A 20,750-nucleotide genomic window follows, 5' to 3' on the forward strand; every position below is an offset into this window, starting at 1 on the left:
GAACATTATTCACATTTGAGGTCCACATGAAGCAGGATACAATAAGTTCTTCTACATGAACACTCCTTGGCCGGTCAGGATTTTGGCTAGGGCAGCAATTCCTGATAATCATGTGAAAAGGCTTAAAAAATGTGTACTTGCCCATTTGACCATCGTACCTTTGGAGGTTTGTTAGTCAAGTTAAGGATGCTCCCTGAACGTTAGGAAGATGAGGAGAAAATAGGCTTCTGACTGCATTTAGCTTTTGATGCTTTCCATTTTTGAGCTCCCCGTCTATAAAGAATCATGGAATTGTTGGGAAATGAAACTCAGAAATATGAAATGATGTCACAAGGTCAGCTGGAACTGAGACCACAGCTTCAGATTTTCAGATCAAAATACTGCACTTTCCTGTACACCAAATATATTAGCAGTGAATATTTCCACAAAAAAACCAAAGTCATAGTCTTCAGAAATAGTGATTTCTTTTTTTTCCCCAGTGAAGTTCGCTGATATGAAATCAATTTGTATACATGTATTATGACACGACTTTGGTAATCACAACAGTTATGTTGCCTAAGTGGTTATATAAGAGAACAACTTAGAAAAACTGCATCGTTGGGTATTTTTGTTCCCACTTTGCATAACAAAACGTATATTCTGGGACAAATTTTCACCTGTGGGCAACTGCCTCGATCCCTCTTGTGACAGTATCGCCCAGAATATAGAGACCATTGTTAATTAAAGGTGGAATTTGTAGTTGAATGTAGTTCACACATGACAAATTGGTATCAGCTAGAAGGCACGGAATCGCTATCTTGGGGTTGGCACTATTAAGATCCTTTCATATTTTTAAAACATTTAAAATATTCATAAATTCAAAACATTTTAAAACATCCCTTAGAGAATTTAAATTTTCTGTCAAAACCGAGGGGAAAAAGGCAGTTTATGATCAAGATCTCAACTTTGAGACATCAGGATTGAGCTCTTTGTGTACAGGGCTCTGACTGAGTCACCAAGTCCAAGTACGACATTCATTAAAGTAATTTCATTTTCAACCATCATCAGCAATAACGGGTACCATCCTTCCTCTCCCACTGAATGTTTGCCATCTGCTGGGCAAATTCACCCACAAAAAGGCAGTCTCCATAGCAGCCGTCTACCTACACAGAAGAGATTCCTGGAGAAGCTTAATGCTTTGCCACTGAACAATGCCCTAGCTGCTTGGATAATCAGAGCTACCTATCACGTTGTATGATAATCATGTCCTGTTTGAAATTCATTGCTCCCAAAAGAGTATCAGTGAAAAGGTCCCAGTCAATATCCACTTTGGTTTATTTATTTATTTACTTTTATTTTTATTTTAGAGTGGAAGAAGAGGGGGAGAGGGACAGAGAGAGAAAGAGAAAGAGAAAGAGAGAGAGAGCGAGAAAGAGAAAGAGAGAGAGAGAGAAAGAGAAAGTGAAGACAAAGAGAAAGAGACAGAGAGAGAGACAGAGAGAGAGAGAGAGAGAAGAATCTTAAGCATGCTCCACACTCATTGTGGGGGTCAATCCCATGAACCTGGGATCATGACCTGAGCCAAAATCAAGAGTCAGACACTTAACTGACTGAGCCACCCATTTCTCCATGAAATACCACTGTGGGAAGTGGTTTTACATCTGACATGTATTTGCCAAGTTCTTACTCCATTTCCTGAGAACTTTGGTGAGAATCCATAAGCACTGCTTATGTTCCAGTTGAAGATCTCCCGAAGCTGCCACATGTGATTTCAATTTTACAAGAAATCCACCACCTTTTAAGCTACTACACTTTGATCATGCGTTACATTTCACAGTACTCCCCAGACATCATCGATTCTTACCTTAACAACACAACACAGGCTATGTGGAGCCCTGGTCACTGCTGGTAACTACAAAAGACTATTTTGGTCTTCTGTACATTTTTGTTATTGGACTCTTACTAGAGACTTTGTTCACAAGTGGAAGTTTCCTTTTTATACCACAAGTTACAATTATGTTGAAGGAATTTGAAATCAATGGAAAGAGTAAGAATTAGACAGTGAACAACAACAAGCCTCTAAACCTCATTGTTCCTTCTAGAGCAGTCCCCAGAGCCAGTGGCACACAGCCACTGAGTCTGAGGCCCCTTCCATGTGGCTGTTCCATGTGGCTGGCCGGAGGAAGGCAGGCATTTTGCTTTTGTAAGCGTCTGACTTTCCACAAAACCCGTATCATTTCATCTCTCACAAGTGGAAACAGACACGCTTTGTTAGGTTGGTTTTCAATCCGAGGTGCCTGGGGCCCAGTTCCTGCAGAGTGGCCCCTGGCCATTGAGGCCTTTGTCCAGTCTGAGAGTCGTCAGCCAGGCTCTCTACCACGAGCAGGAAGCCGTGTTTTCATCATCCACGTGATTTTGGCAGCGCATCTCCAGCTTTCCTCGTGCTTGCAACGGGACAATAGATTTCGGAGCTTTTCCACTTGCCTTGGCTTTCCCAGAGGAAGAACAAGTACTTCTTCACTTTCCTCGCTTCTCAGAATTGCACGTCGCCCAACGGGCTCTGATTTGCCTGCTGGCATCAAATGTAGGACAACTGGAGAAGATATATTTAGCTTATCTCTTAGCTTCGCCTCTCTTGAGGAGTCTTCCCGAGTACTTATCAGATTTGGGTTCCGAAGGCTCATGTTCTCCAGTTAGGCATCTGGCTAGGAGAATGGCCCTGAAAGTACACCATTTGTGGCTGGGGGTACAAGGCACCAAATCAACAAATTATTACAATTCCCGAGCCTTTCTTCCCTGTGTGACATACACTCCACCCATCCGAATATATGCGGTCATGGGAGAAGGGCACAAGCTCATTTTGAGGGCCAAGCATAGATGAGGTGTTGTGCATCCATTATCGTACTCCACCCTCGAAATAGTCCTGGAATGTAGGCATTATCATCTCCATTTTTGGAAATAAGGAGACTGAGGCTCAAGTGAAGTTTAGCAAACTTTCCATGGATCCTTCCTCGTGGCACAACTTTGAAGCAGATCCAGCAGAAAGGAATATACTGCTTTTGTATTTGGAGAAGACAAATTCTCTTAGAAGGGCTGTCAACTAGAAGCAGCACATTGGTCTGCTGGTGAAGTGCAAGAAGGAAGGGAAATGGCTGGACTCAATGGCACACACAAGGGTTCCTGAGGGCCTTACAGGCTCATTAAGTCATGCTAAGCTCAGACTCAACACCGAGTCCATGTCCGTGGAATTTTGCCTCACTGACTGTACACTTGTCGGTCTCCCCACTAAGTCATGAATTCTTGCCTAACGACTCCCATGAATGGAGTACTTCCTTGGCCCCAAGTGTTATACATACACTTATCTTGTCTTATTCTCCCAGCAGCTGCTGAATGTATGTTTTGGTGTTCTGACTGTAGAGATGTGAAAATAAGGCACAGAGGGGTGACTCTCACCCTGACACTTCAGGGCTCCATCTGGATGATTTATGAAATTGCCACTGAAAGTGCATGCCTACCAATACCCATACATGGGCCTCTCACGTAATTTCATTTCCTCCTCCATACTTGTCACCCGAACCCTTCTTCCAAAATACTGCTGTTCATTCTCCACTAGCCACACTGAATAATATACTTGAGTTTAGACAGGAAGCTCCAGTACCCATCCAGAATCAGTGCTAGTAGGACTGGGAAGTCAGCAACCGAACGTGGGCTCTAGCTTCACAGAGTCGCAGCATCACAGCTATGAAGTAACTCAAAGAAAGGACGTCTAGCCCACATTCATATTCATAGTGCCTTTTCATACAGGCCTGGCCCATTTTTGACAATTATCTAGAAAGAGCGATTGCCAATGAGGGCAATGGGTGGCTGTGAGATAGGAGAGAGGAGAAGTAGTTTTCAACGAACAGTCTTTTGTACCTTGAATTTTAAACTGCGCACAGAAACAAATACAATTTTAAAAGTCACAGATCTGAAGAGTGTTATGGTTTCAGTGATGTCCTTTGAAAAGTAAAATCAGAAAACTTTGCTAAAAGAAACATAAAACTCTTCTAGTCAAACCCTGACTAACGTGGCAGAGTCACCCTGATGATCGAACAGCTGCCATCACACTGCTCTGATATTTGGATGACTTGGTTTCAGGAGATATCCACATCTGGTAAATATTCACTCTCACTTTTTGCTGAATATTTCATCAAAACTGTCCAAAAAAGGAGGAAATTACCTTACTGGTTCAAAGATGAGTTTTTTCAAGTTAAGCTATTTCTAGGGTCCTGAGCTATTTGGAGGATATTCAAAGACTTCAAATGTTTTTCAAACTCTCTTTAATTAACTGATGTTCCACTGTAATCTTCCTAACTTAAATAGGACGAGAGTCTAACGCAACTATAACTATAGTTCTCTTTTTCCTTTATAGTTTTGAATTTGGAAGTTAATACAACCGTAAGAAATATCTGAACATATACTGTGTAACACTTGAAAATAATAGTTTTATTGAAAACCAAAGAGTTAAACGAACAGATTGATGATTTGATTAGATAAATTCAACACTTCCAATGAATGCATGGCAATTTCTATAGAAAATTACCCTATGGCAATTCTATTTAACTATTTAACTGAAATATTTAGTAAGTTAAAACTTACAGCAAAGAAGATGCATTATCACAGTTATTGCCTCCACAATCATCGCTAAAGAATTTAACGGAATTAAAGAAATTTTAATGCATTTCTTTGTATAAACCTCAATTCTGTTAAATTCAGTGTTAGATATGCAGTGGAAGGTAGAGAAAACAGTATGGATTACTATGATCCCCAGGATTATTTCACATATAATAATGAAACTCTGGAGAGAATCTACAACATTTCTAAAGCAAAAATGTGGTAACAAATGAATTAATGATCCTTACGTTGTCGTTAGTTTCTAAAGACCAGCTTCAGATGACCCTGGAGAGCAACCAGAATTTGTCGCACAGCATATTGAGAAACCTTGATTTCTTGTCTTTTGAGAAGAGACAGATAGGTGGGCACAACACAGGAACTCTGAGCAGTGGGAAGAAGAGGAGGTGAGGAGAAGAGGGGGCATTTCATAGAGTCCTCTGGTGTTGCCAACTCTGTTCAGCCAGCTCTCCGGGAGGGGGCGTGGTTCCCCTCCCACCTTGTCAGATGGCAGGTGGTTTAGACGGAGGTCCTTCTGGAGAGGGACTGAATCATCCAGCCTCTGAATTATGGCATTTCCTCTCCAGTACTGTTCATGGGAGCCCTGCCCTGTTGAAGCGCCTCTTAGTGGTACCGTGGGGTTTATGCAGGAGAAACAAGTCTGCCTCTGCAGGTAGCAGCTTCAGTTATACAGGAATTAGAGAAAAGGAGACAGGAGGAAAGCGGCACAGCTTAGTGACCAAGAACCTGGTGCTCTGCAGCCAGCCTCAGTGCAGACCCTGGCTTTGCAACTTACCAGCGGTGTGAGCTTGGACACATGACTTAACCTCTTTATTTCTGCCTCAGTTTCTTCATTTATAAAATGATAATCATAAGGGCACTTAATCAAAGGATGGCTGGGAGGAATAAATGTGAAATTCCTGAAACAATGCCTTGGATGTAGTAAGTGCTTGCTAAATGCTTGCTATTATGGTGTCAGCATTTACATGGAGAAACTGACTGCAAAAAGCCATGTATAAATGCCTGATGGCAGGAAGGATTCAGTAAATGCAGCCAGAGTGTCAAAACACTCAGAAAAAGATAAACTTTAGCAATGTGAATGTGATATTTCCAGCCCTTATGGAAAGCACAGTAATCAACAACAACAGAATCCATCAAAACACTCTTATGAGATAAGATGAAATTTTTATGGTTATGTGGTAAAAAGCAACAAACAAGCTTCTCCTTGGACAGGAATTTGATTTTTTTCTGCTTAAATAAGCTGAGGTCAAAATCCCTAATGTTTCCAAATAGCATTAGATATTATTCCATTTCGGTTCAAAACCAGTGGCCTGAGTCAGGAGAGGGCAGGAAAAGTGATGTCAGACAAGACGAGGTCCGCCATCTGGCCCTACCTCCAAACTGGCTCCTGAACCCAATCCTCCTTCTACTGCTCCCATCTTGGCTGATCCATTGTCACCTCCTCCTGTACCTGCCATGTCCTCCCTCTGCTTCCAGTCTACACTCCGTTCTCCACACAGAAGCCTGAGAGGTCTCTAAAGTGCCATGTGGAACACATTACTCCCCTGCTTAAAACCTCCCAACGGTTTCCTTAAAGCACCAAAATCCTAACTCCATCCCATGACCTCCGGCCCTCGGGGCTGTTTTCCTGCCCGATGCTCTACCTCTTTGTCACTGCGATCCAGCCATACTGGTCTCCTTTCTGTTTCCCGAAAGTGTCAAATCTTTCCCAACCTCAGGGCTGCTACTCTTGCTGTTCCCTCTACCTGGCCTTCTTTCCTCCTGATCTTTGTGTTGCTTTAATACTGATGTATTAGCTCCAATTCCAACACTTCAGAGAGAACAACGCCCATAATCCTATTTAAAGCAGCTTCATCAGACTCTACTCCCTCCTCACTTTATTTGTCCCCAAAGCACCAACCAACTTACTGGATTTTATTTACCAGTGTCTTCATGTGGTATCTGTTTCCTCTCACTGGACCGTAAATTCCATGAGGACAGGAACTTCATCACTCTCTCTTCAGGGCATATAACAGCCTTGGGCTACAGCGGGCCCTCCATAAAAGTTGAGCGAATAAAAAATTACCAGTGTCCATGATGCTTGGCTACCAGTGGGTCTTTGCCGACCCTTCTCTCTGCAACCTCCTTCCCAATTTCTTCTCCTCTGATGCTGCAACCTTAACACTCCAGATAAGTACAATGATGCATCACTTCCTTTCCCCCCTGCCCTCCAAAACTAGTACAAAACACTGGTTGCTTTTTGGCATTAATATAACCTTCCGGGAATGGCTGGAGCCACAGACTTAACTCGACCCTGGAGAAAATATTCTAAGATTGATTCTACAACTATTTTGTGTATCCTGTGTTTTTTCTTCTACATTTGGGTGACTTGTAATTGTCTCTTTGCAAACTAAAATTTATGACTCACCTAGCCTACTCTGGGGCTGGTAGCCTCTGCATCCCAAATGATCTCTCGGGGCTGAGAGGGTTTTACACAACCTAGTTAGTTCTTGGCCAATTCACGTTGTAAAGTCTATGTATGCAATGACAGTCCCTGGAGAATACTGCTGTAATTATATTTTTAATAAGGGTGTGAACAGGAATGGGGTTAATTGGCTTTAAAATGGCTAAGAGAGGAAAGCAAGTGTTGCTAAAGATCAACATAGCAATTGGGAAATTTAATACATGGGCAGCAGAAAACCTTAACCTTTATCTTCCAATCTCATAATTATCAAGCTTTTGGCAATCTGATTTCCAAATTGCACTTACAGAAATCTTAGTCATGAGGCTATGCAGGGCCATTCTGAGTTTGGAGTTAGTTTAGATAAGTAGAAAACTTTTTTTTTTCTCATTTTTTTACTGATTATTTATTTTTGAGAGACAGAGAGAGAGAGACAGAGCATGAGTGGGGTAGAGGCAGAGAGAAAGAGGGAGACACAGAATCTGAAGCAGGAGCCAGGCCCTGAGCTGTCAGCACAGAGCCCTGACGTGGGGCTCAAGCCCACGAACCATGAGATCATGATCTGAGCTGAAGTCGGTCACTTAACCAACTGAGCCGCCCAGGTGCCCTGATTATTACTATTGTTATTATTATTGTTATTATTATATATTATTCTAGAAGCCATGTTTCCCAAAGTGTAGAATGACAACACAAATATGGTTTGGATGGTTCTCTGGGGTCATGTGACCTAAAACAAGACAAAAAAAAGAAATATAAATAAGTAATTAAGATTTGGATCTTAGCTGAGCAGTAAGATCTGCTCTTACTGATGCACATTATAATCACCTGGACAACTGTAAATAAATACTGATGCCCAGTTCCATCCCCAGAGCCTTGATTCAACGGTTCTGTGGCTGGGGACTGGGCATCTGTATTTTTCAAAGCTCCCAAGATGACTACCACGAACAATCGGTGGTGAGGACGCCTGTTTCAGAGGCTTGATTTTTGCTGTACCTGAAGACATTGGAAATTGTTTTCTAGTCAGTAATGGATTTGGAGACAGAGAAAAAGAAAACAATCATTTGGGGATGGGGCAAAACTAACCCATCTTCTTGTTCTGAAGAGGCTCTAATGTCAAGGCTCCAGCTTCTCCCCCTTACCTTTCATAAAGACCTCGCGGCCTCACTACTGGCAGTAAACCCAAAGTTCCCAAAACATACAAAGAGTTCTTTAAAAACGGAGCTGTAAAAATTGCTGTGTTTTCTTCTCTTTTTTTCAGGTGTGTAACAAAATAAAAATCAATATCTTGTCAGAAAACAGGAGTTTCAGAGGAGAGGAGTTAGAATAGCCCAAGAGCCCTGGGGCTTAAGGAGTCTTCCCTTCCCAGAGGTGGGAACGGAGAAGCTGTAATACGCGTGGCAACACCTGCAGGGGAATAGAAACTCCAAGACCGTAGTGGCCGACCTCGAGCGACCGCTGTGGCCGCCTATGCCCTGCTGCCGCTCGTCACAGCACTGCAGCTCGGGCCGGCTCGTCATCTTTCACCTACTGATCTGTAACACTGATTCATTCATTGAAGAAATAACATTGCCAGGACAGAGTATTCTAACACCAGCTGGAGACTGCACAGATTCACTCTAGGAGCCGAAGCAGATCCGGGGAATTCAGTGGCTGAGAATTCTAATTTCACCACTGTTGCCAGTTAGCCTCAAGGCCCAAGGCAAGGAATTAAATTCTATTTCCCAATCTGTAAAGTTGGAGAGGTGAGGGACGATTACCGGTTATTGTAAAATAACTATTATGGGGCACTAATGGGCATGATACTAAGGCCCTTTGCAACGTTTATGCGAAGTCTGGTGGGTACAATAAACTGTGGATACCAGCTGCCCGACGCTTAGCCAGGATTAACTACGGGGCACTGCAAAAACACACAGAGTAAGGGAATGGGCAGCTGGTGACAGCTTTTAGCCACCCCCAAGTGGGTAGGATCACTGTGAACACCAATTATCTGTGAATCCCAAAGACCACACAGAGATAGATATACGCGTATATAAAATTTCCGGAAAGACCACACATGCTGATTGTCCATTTAATCTCCTTTAAAATATTACCCTTTAAATTTTATTTCCCATGATCATGATATAAAAACCTTGTGTCTTTTGCTCAGTGGTTTTCAACTCTACGCCAGAATATTCACTTTAGAATATTCCGGGGAGGGGCACCGGAGTCACTCAGTGGGTTAAGCATCTGACTCTTGATTTCTGCTCAGGTCATGATCTCACAGCTTATGAGTTTGAGCCCCAAGTCTGGCTCTGTGCTCATAGTGTGGAGCCTGCTTGGGCCTTCTCTCTCTCTCTCTCTCTCTCTCTCTCTCTCTGCCCTTTGCCTGCTCACACACACTTTTTCTCTCTCTCAAAATAAATAAACTTAAAAAAACCCAGAATATTCTGAGGAGTTAAAAAAAAAAGTTATACTGATACCCAGTCCCCATGCCATCTGTCTTTAGCCTAGTTTTATGTCCTTCAATGCCCATCTCTTGCCTCGTCTTTCTCGGGCACACTGCCCTCTGGAATCTCCAAACTCTGTTTCATTCCTATAACACTTGGAGAATGTTACCGGACATTGACCCTGGTGTCCCCTGTTTGTGCCCATCTTCTCAACAAGTTACCGTGTTCCCCCAGAGCAAAGACCTGTTTTGTTCTGTTATTTTCCCTATGGAGTCTGATACAGGCTTCTTGGCTTAGAAGATGCTGAAAAATATGTGTCACCGTCGATGTAGATACACTAAAATCCGAGTATGCTCAGCTTCTGTCATCTCCCCCTCAGATTTAGGGTTTAAGTGAAAATGAACAGATGTTAACCGTATATCTGAAAGAACATTCCATATAGTGCTTTGCTCAATCTACGGAAAGCAAATCCTTCCCCACAGATGAATGTCTACAGTCCTCAGGTCCTCAGTGATAACCATGGTCCATTTGTTTCTTCGTGAGCACTTTATGTGACATTATCTCATGAACTCTGGACTTCCTACAGGATTGCTGGGGGAAGCAGGGTGAGGGCAACGCACAAACCAGTAGACAAAAATAGGATCCAGGCCTCTGACATCCCAGGCCAGAGGCTTCCTCTAACAACTTCACAATCTGACTGCTTTCCCTCTGGAATACATGGAATGGCAGGAACAAATCCTATCTCTACTTTGCTGACATGATATATTCAAGGGTCATTTTAGCTAATGGACAAAAGAAACCAAAACGGCCTGTGATATTTTTGGGGAAGTCCTTCTGGAAACTGGGACTGTGTATTGTTGAGGCTGTTTTAAAGCAAAAGGACAGAGAGGGAGAGATACTCATTACCCCAGTGACAGGACTTATTTGATGGTCTTTGAACACAAACATGAAGCCTGGCTGTTTCCTAATCTGATTTTACCAGGTTCCAGAATGACAAAGACATTGTCTTTGGAAGTGATTTTAAGGTAAATCTAAAGCTATATTCAAAACGACCCTTTGGTCATAGGATATTTGAAAGCTTCTTGAGATTTACCTGATGGGAAAGACAGAAGAAGTCTGGGTCAAGACTAGAGAACAAATTACGTTAGGAAGAAGGGAGAAAAGTTTCCTATCGTGTATTTGTCAACTTATTAGTCTATACCAGTACTATTAAATGAAAATATAAAAAAAAAATTGAAAGGAAACAGATAAATTAATTTTAGTAATATAGTTCATCTAAACCAATGCATCCAAAATCTTACCATTCTAACATATAATCAATATAAAAATCAATAAGGTTTTTTTTTTTTGTATTAGGTCTTTGAAATCTAGGGTGTAGGGGCTCCCAGATGGCTCAGTCAGTTAAACCCTGACTCTCGATTTCAGTTCAGGTCATGATCTCATGGTTTGTGAATTCAAGCCCTGCATCAGGCTCTGCACTGATAGCACAGAGCCTGCTTGGGCTTCTGTCTCCCTCTCTCTCTGCCCCTCCCCTGCTCGCTTTCTCTCTCGCGCGCGAAAGAAATAAAAATAAACTTAAAGAAATCTAGGGTGTGTTTTACACTTACAGCCATCTCAGTTTGGACTAATCACATTTTCAGTACCTCATCGTCACATGTGGCTAGTGCTGCTGTTATTACACGATTGCACTGGTGTGCAAGTTTAGACACACCAACTGGAATTTAGGGCATCAGACAGAAATCACTATCCTCGTTTAGCCGCCCAATATACTTTTGATACTTTCCTTCTGTTAGCTCCTTGCTATCTTCTGGAAGAGATGATCTCAAAAGCCACACGCTGTGCTAGCAAAACAGACCGTGGGATTTAAAATATCACCTTTGTAACTTTGCGCCAGCTGCCTGCCTTCTATGGATCTTGGTTTCTTCCACTATCAAAGCAAGGCAACAATAACTAACTTGCCAGACTGTTGGGAAGGTTAAATAACATACGCATTAAGTCCACAGCACAGCCTAGAAGAATGTAATAAGCAGTCAATCAGTAATTTCCCCTATATAAAATCCATATTGATTTCTAAGGGGACATCTCATATTTGAGGCTCTACTGCTTAATTTTTTAATGTTTATTTATTTTGAGAGAGAGAGAGAGAGAGCACGAGCAAGGGAGGGACAGAGAGAGACACTCAAGCAGGCTCTGCACTGTCAGCACGGAGCTGAACACGGGGCTCCCACAAACCGAGAGATAATGACCTGAGCCAAACCCAAGAGTCAGACACTTAATCGACCCAACCACCCAGGCACCCCTCTACTGCTTCATTTATTCCACTTCCAGATCTTTCCCTGGAGGTTCTTCTGCTAAGGCAGTCCTTTCCCCAGACTTTCATCAGACTGGCTCCCTCTTATTATACAAGTTCAAGTTCAAGAATGACCTTTTTGTGGAAATCTCCTTGGCTGCCCTATTTCAAGTTGCCTCCAAGCCCTGTTAGCCCCTGCCTCTCCTTACCTTCTTCATAGCATTTCTTAACATCTGAAATTATCTTATTTATGTATTTGCTCACCTGCCTCTTATCTGCCACTCTCTCTAGCACAGAAGCTCCACAAGTGCCAGGACCTTGTCTGTCTTTTTCAGAGCTCAGCAAGTTATTTGTTCAATGAATAAATGCTTAATACAGGGAGGTTACCGTAAAGGGTGACCAGGTTCCTTTTTAAAGTAGCAGAGAATGGAGATTCCAGGGCTCTTTTTAAGCTAAAAGAGTCCCTCAGGAAGTTGGTGGCCCAGAGCCAGCCTCGCCTGCTGAGGTTTAGTATTGCCTAACTGGAGTGTCACAGCTGGATCTGGAAAGGGCTGGGAAAATTATTCTTCACAGGCGATTTCATTGTTGCTGCCTGTTAATATGTATCTCATGCAAAGTATATGTTCACACCACTTCAATCACCTAGAAGATTTGGTTATTCCTGCCCTAAATGTTCTAAAGAACTGGGTTGGGACCCAGTTGGCATGATGCAACTTTCTGGTGTCAGGAAGCGTGGCAGCACTAACCTAGTATGAAAAGAGTGAGTGCCAAAGTCAGGCAGAACTGGGATCCAAGTCCAGGGATCCCAGGCTTGGATCCCAGCTCTGCCTTTTACCAGCTCTGCAGATCGGGCAAGTAATGTAAATTTTTATAAACCTCGATGTATTTGTAAAGATTTAGATGATCACGCATACCTTGCAGTGTTGCTGTGAGAATTAACTGAGGTGATGTAGAAAAGCGCTTCGTTCATCTTAATGGCTCAAGGGACAGCAGATATCAATACTGTCACCTTTGCATGCAAGACTGCCTTGCCACAATATACTGATGGATCTTTGGAAGGGCTACTTGGAGGGGATCCAACTGCCCTTTAAAATTCTGGCATTCTTTCCCACATTTCTACGTCATGCAGCTTCTTATAACTGAGGGGTAACTGTAACTAAGAGAGAGAGGAAAAGAGAGATATGGAGAGACACCAGACAGAATAAGTTGAGTTGGCTATCTGAGCCACACTGTGAATGATGACAGTGGAGACATTTCTCTTTACAGAGACAGTTTCTCGCGTATCTGGAGATGGTTGCAACCATGAAGCCGCTCGAGTCTCCATGCTGAGGTGTTTGTCACTAAGAGCAGAGAGCTAGACATTTCACGTTCAAGATTATGGGCCAAAAGAAAACTGAGAGGAAGGGTCGAGAATCCGTGCCAGTCTGGACACATGTTTTGTTTTTTTTTTTTTAATTTTTTTTTTCAACGTTTATTGATTTTTGGGACAGAGAGAAACAGAGCATGAACGGGGGAGGGGCAGAGAGAGAGGGAGACACAGAACCGGAAACAGGCTCCAGGCTCTGAGCCATCAGCCCAGAGCCTGACGCGGGGCTCGAACTCCCGGACCGCGAGATCGTGACCTGGCTGAAGTCGGACGCTTAACCGACTGCGCCAACCAGGCGCCCCACGGATGCATGTTATTTGCGGGCAACACAGAGTGCTCTGCTTGACGAAGATGAAGCAGGAAAGCCAACTCTGTATTCTAGACTCACCACTCATCCCTGAGAATAATTAGACCAGAAGTGACTTTACTCATTCTTTTGCTGACATAAGCCCCGTAGGAGAGAAAGTAAGCTGTTCTAAAAAAGCATGGAACTATTTAACACTTACTTATAACCTCACGTTAATATTCCTAACAGCAGCTTATTACTGACTATGAACCAGGCATTGCCATTTTTCAGTTTCCATTTTCCTAACAACCGTGCAAGAAGGCAGTATTGCTCCCCATTTCACAAACAGGAAAAGTGAGGCTTAGAGTAGTTCAGTAACTTGTCGGAGTGTGGGAGCCCAGATGTGAAGCCCAGTCTGTGGGGTTCCAAAGCTCCACGTGTCCTCTGCTGTACCTTGCTGGCATTGCCAATGGAAGACCCAGGTCCCACGAGACAGGAGTCCTCAGTACTTTAAAAGAAGGTCCACAGGTCCAAAAGAACACTGTCACTACTCCTACCACGCACTGGAGAGAAAACAGCACTTTGTTTCCTTCAAAACAAAGCTTTGGCTCCACTTTCTGGCATCCAGCTAGTGACCTGAAGAGCTATCTTTGAGACAGACGGTGACCTTTTACAGGTGGCTCTCAAGTGCTGTTTGTAGGACTGAAATCTCTAGGGCTGAGGACCATCACCTTAGGAAAGTCATTAAAAGAGTTTGTGAGGAGGGCTCCCCAGGAAGCTGAGGTTGGTGAAGCCTTTGGGACACAGTGTCCCAGGAGCTTACTTATGACAGAAGCGCTTTCTCCTTCAGCAGCAAGGCTGACTCCAGACTCCAGAGGAAGGCTGTTACTTCCGTAGCCAGCCCAGCTGCCAGCAGGGGTTTAGCTGGGTGGTCTTGATACAAAATGTCCTCAAAAGGAAGGAAAGGAATGTTTGCCTGGGGTTCAGGCAGGGTCTTCAAGGAGAGTTACAAACCTTGAGGGATTGCTTGCAAAACTTTATGTACAGTACATAAGAACATTTTTTTCCCTTGGGGAGAACTCATAGATAATTCTCCAAAGGACCCATGATTCCCAATTTTTAAGAATCACTAAAATTAAAAATTGCATCTGCTTCTTCCTTACACTATTCAATACATTTACCCCATTTATATATATAAAATATTATAGGATATATAATTGTATATGTTACGATATATTAAAATATATATTATGTATCATATAGAATATGTTAATGTTCTATATTCTATATGATATAGAATATTAGCATATTCTATATGATTATATATAAAATGTCATGTATACACACATATAACGTTTAATGGGATATGTATATGGAATGATTAATTTCCCTAAATGTTGCAAAGAAAACAGAGGCCCAGAGAGGACTAGTGCCTTGCCCAAGTTTGCACAGCCAGAGGCGCACTCCACTGACCACGGAGCATGACACTGGGGGCAATCTTTGCCAGTGAACTTGATGAATGAAAACAAACGAATCGCTCCAGATTAAGAATACTATTTGCAACCGTTTTCAAGACCAGTCATATAAAACCCTAAATGGCTAGTCATTAGGGCACCCTGGGCGGCTTCCCCAGGATGCAGGTAGAGGTCACTACGAGGATGTTTTCTTGCTCCAAGAGCCGGCACTCCCGCCCCGCTGGCCGGCTCCCCAGCACCGCGCCCGGATCCCCAGTTACCTGAGCGCGCCCGCCCGCGGGCCCGGGTCGCGGCCGCCTCCCCGGCTGGAAGGCCTCCCACCTGCCTAGGCGCCCACTGCCTTCGCCGGCGAGCCCCGCCTCTCGGTCCGGCGCGCGCCGCGCCGAACTTTCCCCGCCCGCTGCCCGGGAGGCTGCGCCGCCGCCCCGGGGCCCCGCCAGCCCGCGGGCATCACCTCTCCTGCCCGAGCCCCTTCCCGCTATTTTTTCTTTTCAGTTTGACGTAAATAATTTACATTGTGAGAATCCCGGAGTCACGCTCACGCCGAAACTCACTCTCCAGGGCGCATCCGAAGATGCCTTACAAAGAAGCCGAATGTGTGCAGTTGTAAGGTGAGGGTGCACTTTTAGTTCTTCTCCGAGGGGGCCAGCAATGCTGACTACGCTCAGAGCCCCGGCTTTCGCACCTGCGGCCGCTGCTGGGCAGCAACTCTGCCGCCTCCGGCTGGGTTCTGGCGCTTTCCGGGCAGCAGTCCGCGCCGCACGCGGGGCTCGAACCTGCAGTCCGAGCGCCGCGCGCGCGCTACCCTTCCAACTCGTCGGCCTCGAACCCTCAGCCCCCGCGTCTGCCGCAGTCTACTCACTTTTGCCTGGGAGCAAAGTCTGCCGTAACAGTCCGTGAGCACTTCCTGCAAAAGGACGTGGAGATCCAATGGGTGCAAAGCTGTTTCACGAACAGCCGGTAGAATCCAGACAGAGGGTGAGGAGGGAGTGAGACGGGAAGGGGGCGGAGGCGGGAGCGGGGGTGGGGGGAAGTCGAGAAGACTGGAGTCTCAGGAGCCCAACCTGGGCGCCTCCGTCCGCAGCCCGGTGGCTCTGTGAGAAGCTCAACTCGGTGCACTTGTTCACTCTTTCTTCATGAGAGGAGGAGTCAGTGTTGCAACATTCTTGTTCCTTGCTGGAGGCAAAACAGTGATTTTCTTCAGCATGCAAAATGTCCGGAGCCTGCCAGTTTTACAAGGTGAGGGAGGTGGGTTGGGGCTCCGGAATACAGCAAAGACGCGGAGAAGAAATAACCGATGATCCCACGTTAGTCTTGCGTGATATGGGCCCCACATCTTCCGCTGGGACTGCACCAGAAAATACACTGACAAAACAATAATAACAAATGTCTCAATACATGGAATGACCTCGAAGATGGTATTTCTCCTGGCAGCCAAGATGTGGAGTGTCTCCGTGTCAAATTTCTTTATTTCTGAGGAACAGTAGCTTGACAATATTCGAGGGGGGTGCTCCAGGGAGCTGAATCTCCCCTTCCGTGAGAAGAAGGAGGGGTCAGAGTGAAAGGGACAAAAGAAAATAAACAGTGATCTTAAGGCAGGGTTTTGCTTTCTTTTTTGATACCCCGAAGCCGAAACTTCCAGGGTGCTGTGTTTATTTTCCGCCACCTGAGTATAATGCAGAAAAGGTGGTGGGGCCACTCTTTCGTTGTTTTCCACAAATGTAGGATTTATTTTTTTTCTAACAGGGTCTTTTTATTTGCTAATAACAAAACCATGCACGATGGCCACCTTTTCTCTTGCAAAAAAGTGCCAAAATAAATATTAACTGCCTGAATCAAATAGTTAACTCTCAATTAGTGAGTTGCTAATGTCTGTTTGGTGCCATTGATTAATCCTGCAGCTGATTGTTTCATAACCTAGACGGGTACCAGAGAGATATTTTAAACAAAGGCTATACTGAGTTTCAAAAATAAAAGTTAATTGGAACACTGGGCTTTCCCCCTTCGGTGCCACTTTTACTGCCACTCTGGAATAACTGGCAAATGATATTCTTCAGCAGCCACTTGCCAGGTCTCAGGAAGATGTTGAAGACCCCAGGATGCTTTGGTGATTCTTTTGGACTGGAAGTCCAGATGCACCTGCATAGGTACAATCACCTGGTGCTTCCTGTTCCAATAACATGGCCACAGACTCCATCTGGTCTTTGGTGGGAGTCTAGGGGGAGATGCACTTTTCAGGCACAGCCTTCACATGCTTTCTGTGATCGTCCAGGTACATTTACGTTCGCTCATGGTGGCCATAAAAGTAGGCAACTCCTATTTATTTCTAAAACCACTGGGTGACAGGATCTTCAATGACAAAATATTTCTATAGAACCTTTGCAAGGCAAAGGATCACTTAGTTTTCTTAGAGCTGTTCTAGTCAGACCATTTTAATAGCTGGTGAAAGAATAGCGCTCTGGGTAACTCCAGACTGTTAAGTTCTCAGAAGGTAAGGGACCTTGTTTTTCCTCCTTGTGGTTTCCAGTCAGGGACAGGCAGCTCAGCTCACCCGTGCTCACGGCTTCCAGCAGGTGACAGATTGGTTGTTGAGTGACTAATGCACAGCCCACTGGGAGAGAAGGGCAAGACTGGCTTTCTGCTCGGTTGTGCAACACACAATGTCCCTAACCACTGGCATTCACCGTCAGTGAATTGCCTCGCCTCAGCTTTACTCAGATGTTGAAGGAAGCTAGCTGCGAGCCACAATCTCTTTACTTTCTGCACCACAATTGTTTTACCACCACTGCGTCCTCCTCTCCACGCTAACGTGCTCTGGTCCCTTTTGGCCTGCTCCCTTCTAGCTTGTCTCTGTCTCATCTCTGTCTCAGTGGATGTGTTCCTCCTTTCCCTCAAGCCACTCTTCCGGCTGAGTCCTGGAGCCAATCCCTGCCCACTGCCTCCAAGACCTTGCTCCGTTGCTGAATACCTTTGGCGTGGGTTTGAGTCCTTGCTATTGATTTGGCTTTCCTAAGCTTTGGTTGCCTCCCCATAAATAGGATGCAGTAATATATGCCTCAAAAATAATAATAATAGTGGTTATTAATCACCAGTAAAAGGAATAATAATGGTGATAGCATATGTAAAATGCCAGACAAATAACAAAGTCTAGAATCATTAAACTCTTTTTTTTTCCATTTCCCCTTTTTTCTACCTTCCTCAAATATTTAATCTTTTCTGCTCCATAGGCTTCTTCATCATAGCCCATAATATCCTCAGGTCTCCCTTGATGCTGGCAACCCTTTTGGTACTTTACCAAGTTCTAATAACTTTTATTTATAAGTCACTCCTTTCTGCATCTGTCCGACGTTATGAAAGAACAAACTACACTCCTCAGCTTCCCTGACTCATGCTTTCTATGCCTTCAGTCGTGGTTCCCAACCTTGGCTGCACACCGCAATTGTATGAGTGTTTCAAAGCTACTGTGTCTGGTGTCACTTGAGGAGCTTCTACTTCAAGAGGTTTAGGTCCTGATTTCTCTGTTTTTCCAGAGATGCACAGGCAGGGTAAAAAACGGCTGCCTAATCCCCGTTTGCATCCAGGCTCCCACCATGCTTCTCTTTATCTGCTGGTCCCTGGCCTGCCTTCACCCTTCTGCATCCCTCCCTTTCTCCACTAGAAGCTGTCGTTCCTTGGTTCTTGCCCCGTGCCCTCCCCCCAGACCCTTTCTGTCCCTGACTTCATTGTGTTGCTTTTTGCCATGCCTCTCTTCTTTCTCCTCCTTCCTGGATGGGAACGGTTTTGCCTTTGGTTCTTCATCTTTCTTCTTCCAGGGCTATAGTCCATTCTCAAAAGGAAAAAAGAAAAAAGGAAGAAGAGGAGGAGGGGGAGGAGGGGGAGGAAGAAGAAGAGGAAGAAGAAGAAGATAGAAGAGGAAAGAAAAAGAAAAATGCTAAAAATACCAAAAGAGTAAAAAAATCACTCACATCATAGCACTGTTAAAAAAAATCTGTATCAGGGTGCTGGGTGGCTCAGTCAGTTGAGCATCCAACTTCGGCTCAGGTCATGATCTCGGGATTTGGGAGTTCAAGCCCCGTGTCAAGCTCTGTGCTGACAGCTCGGAGCCTGGAGCCTGCTTCAGATTCTGAAGCAGATTCTCCCTCTCTCTCTGCCCCTCCCCCCCGCTCAAGCTCTGTCTCTCTCTGTCAAAAATAAATAAACATTAAAAAAATTTTTTTTTAAAAATCTGTATCTAAGGGCGCCTGGATGGCTCAGTCAGTTAAGCATTCCACTTCGGCTCAGGTCATGATCTCGGGATTTGGGAATTCGAACCCTAAGTCAGGCTCTGTGCTGACAGCTCAGAGCCTGGAGCCTGCTTCAGATTCTGTGTCTCCCTCTCTGTCTGCCCCTCCCCTGCTCATACTTTCTCTCTCTCTTTTTCAAAAATAAACACTTACAATTTTTTAAAAACTCTATGTATTTGTAAAGTCAAATACAACCTTCCCAAATCACACACCCTCCTAGGACCTCTTTCATCTGATCTCATCTTTGGAGGTGACCACCATTAACAGACTGGGGCATATCTATCCTTTTCCTACATGTATATATTCATGTCTCTATATGCACATGCAAATATTTTTAAAACTAAAAATATAATAGTTCCTGTGACTTGTCTTTAAGCTTAGTGCAATTATTTATTTTAGGTTACTAGCTACAGATTTAACTCATTCTTTTTTTTTTATATTATTTTTTTATTTTAGAGAGACAGAGAACATGAGCAGGGGAGGGGGCAGAGGAGGAGAGAGAATCCCAAGCAGTCTCCATACTCAGTGCAAAGCCTAACACAGAGCTCAATCCCCTGACCTTGGGACCATGAGTTGAGCCAAAATCAAGAGTCAGAAGCTCAACCGACTGAGCCACCCAGGTGCCCCAAGGTAACTCATTTTTTTTTTTAATGGCTGTCTGGACTATAATTTATTCTACTATTCTTCCATTGTTAGACCTTCGGTAAATTCAGCATTTCATCGTCAGAATTCCTGCCATGATTATCTTTGCATGTACCTTAGGATAAATATTTAGAAGTGGCATTGTTGGGTCAAAGGGAATGGGAACTACACTTTTGATAGATCACTGCCAAGTTGCTCTCCAAAAATGTTACGGAAACAAGTCCTAGAAGTGAGATTACTGAGTCATAGGGTAAGTAATTATTCCCCAAGTATTTAACAATACATGCCCCCACTAACATACACTCCTACCAAGGATGTTTTCTCACATTCTTGCCACCATTGAACTTCTGTCAATCTAATTTTTGCCAGTCTGGTAAGCAAACATGGTGTCTTATTGTTCTTGTTCACAGTCTCTTGACTTCTTGGGAGGTTGAGTCCATGTGTTCATTATTATTTGAATTATTTCTCTTCATGCTGTGGCTGTTCAATCATATGCCTATGTTTCTTCTGGTATGTTTGTGTTTTTAAAAATTAATCTTTGAGGTCTCTGTTACTATTATACATGTTAACACCTTGTGAAATATACTGTAAACATTTCTCTGTGCCTGTCCTGTTTCCCTTAGTTTTGTTTACGGACAATTTCACTGCATGTAAGGTTAGAGTTTCAACTAGTCAAATCTGTCAGTTATATTCTATTAAGGCTCTAGGTTTTCGGTTTTGCTTTTTTGCTTCTCATACTGTTAGTTTAAAAAAAATAGATCTTTATCTTGAGAATTGTTTTTAAATATTATAGATATTAAATTTATTATATCTTATATTTGTAAATATTATAAATATAAATATTGCTATTTGCTAAGTGTAATATATAATTAATATTCAATTATAATATACT

General features: G+C 43.7%; 1 protein-coding gene across 1 annotated transcript in view; it reads right to left on the bottom strand.

Annotated features, from left to right (window-relative positions):
• The window catches only part of PRLR (prolactin receptor), a 159,859-nt gene extending 143,732 nt beyond the window's left edge, over nt 1–16,127 (bottom strand). Inside the window, exon 1 of the mRNA XM_040495216.1 lies at nt 15,796–16,127. The gene's annotated coding sequence lies outside the window, so the exon portion shown is untranslated. The remainder of the gene's footprint in view (nt 1–15,795) is intronic.
• Nucleotides 16,128–20,750: the final 4,623 nt, after the last annotated feature.

This window comes from Herpailurus yagouaroundi, unplaced genomic scaffold, assembly GCF_014898765.1.
Source record: "Herpailurus yagouaroundi ecotype Mexico unplaced genomic scaffold, PumYag 29, whole genome shotgun sequence".
In the NCBI taxonomy this organism is placed as follows: Eukaryota; Metazoa; Chordata; class Mammalia; order Carnivora; family Felidae; genus Herpailurus; species Herpailurus yagouaroundi.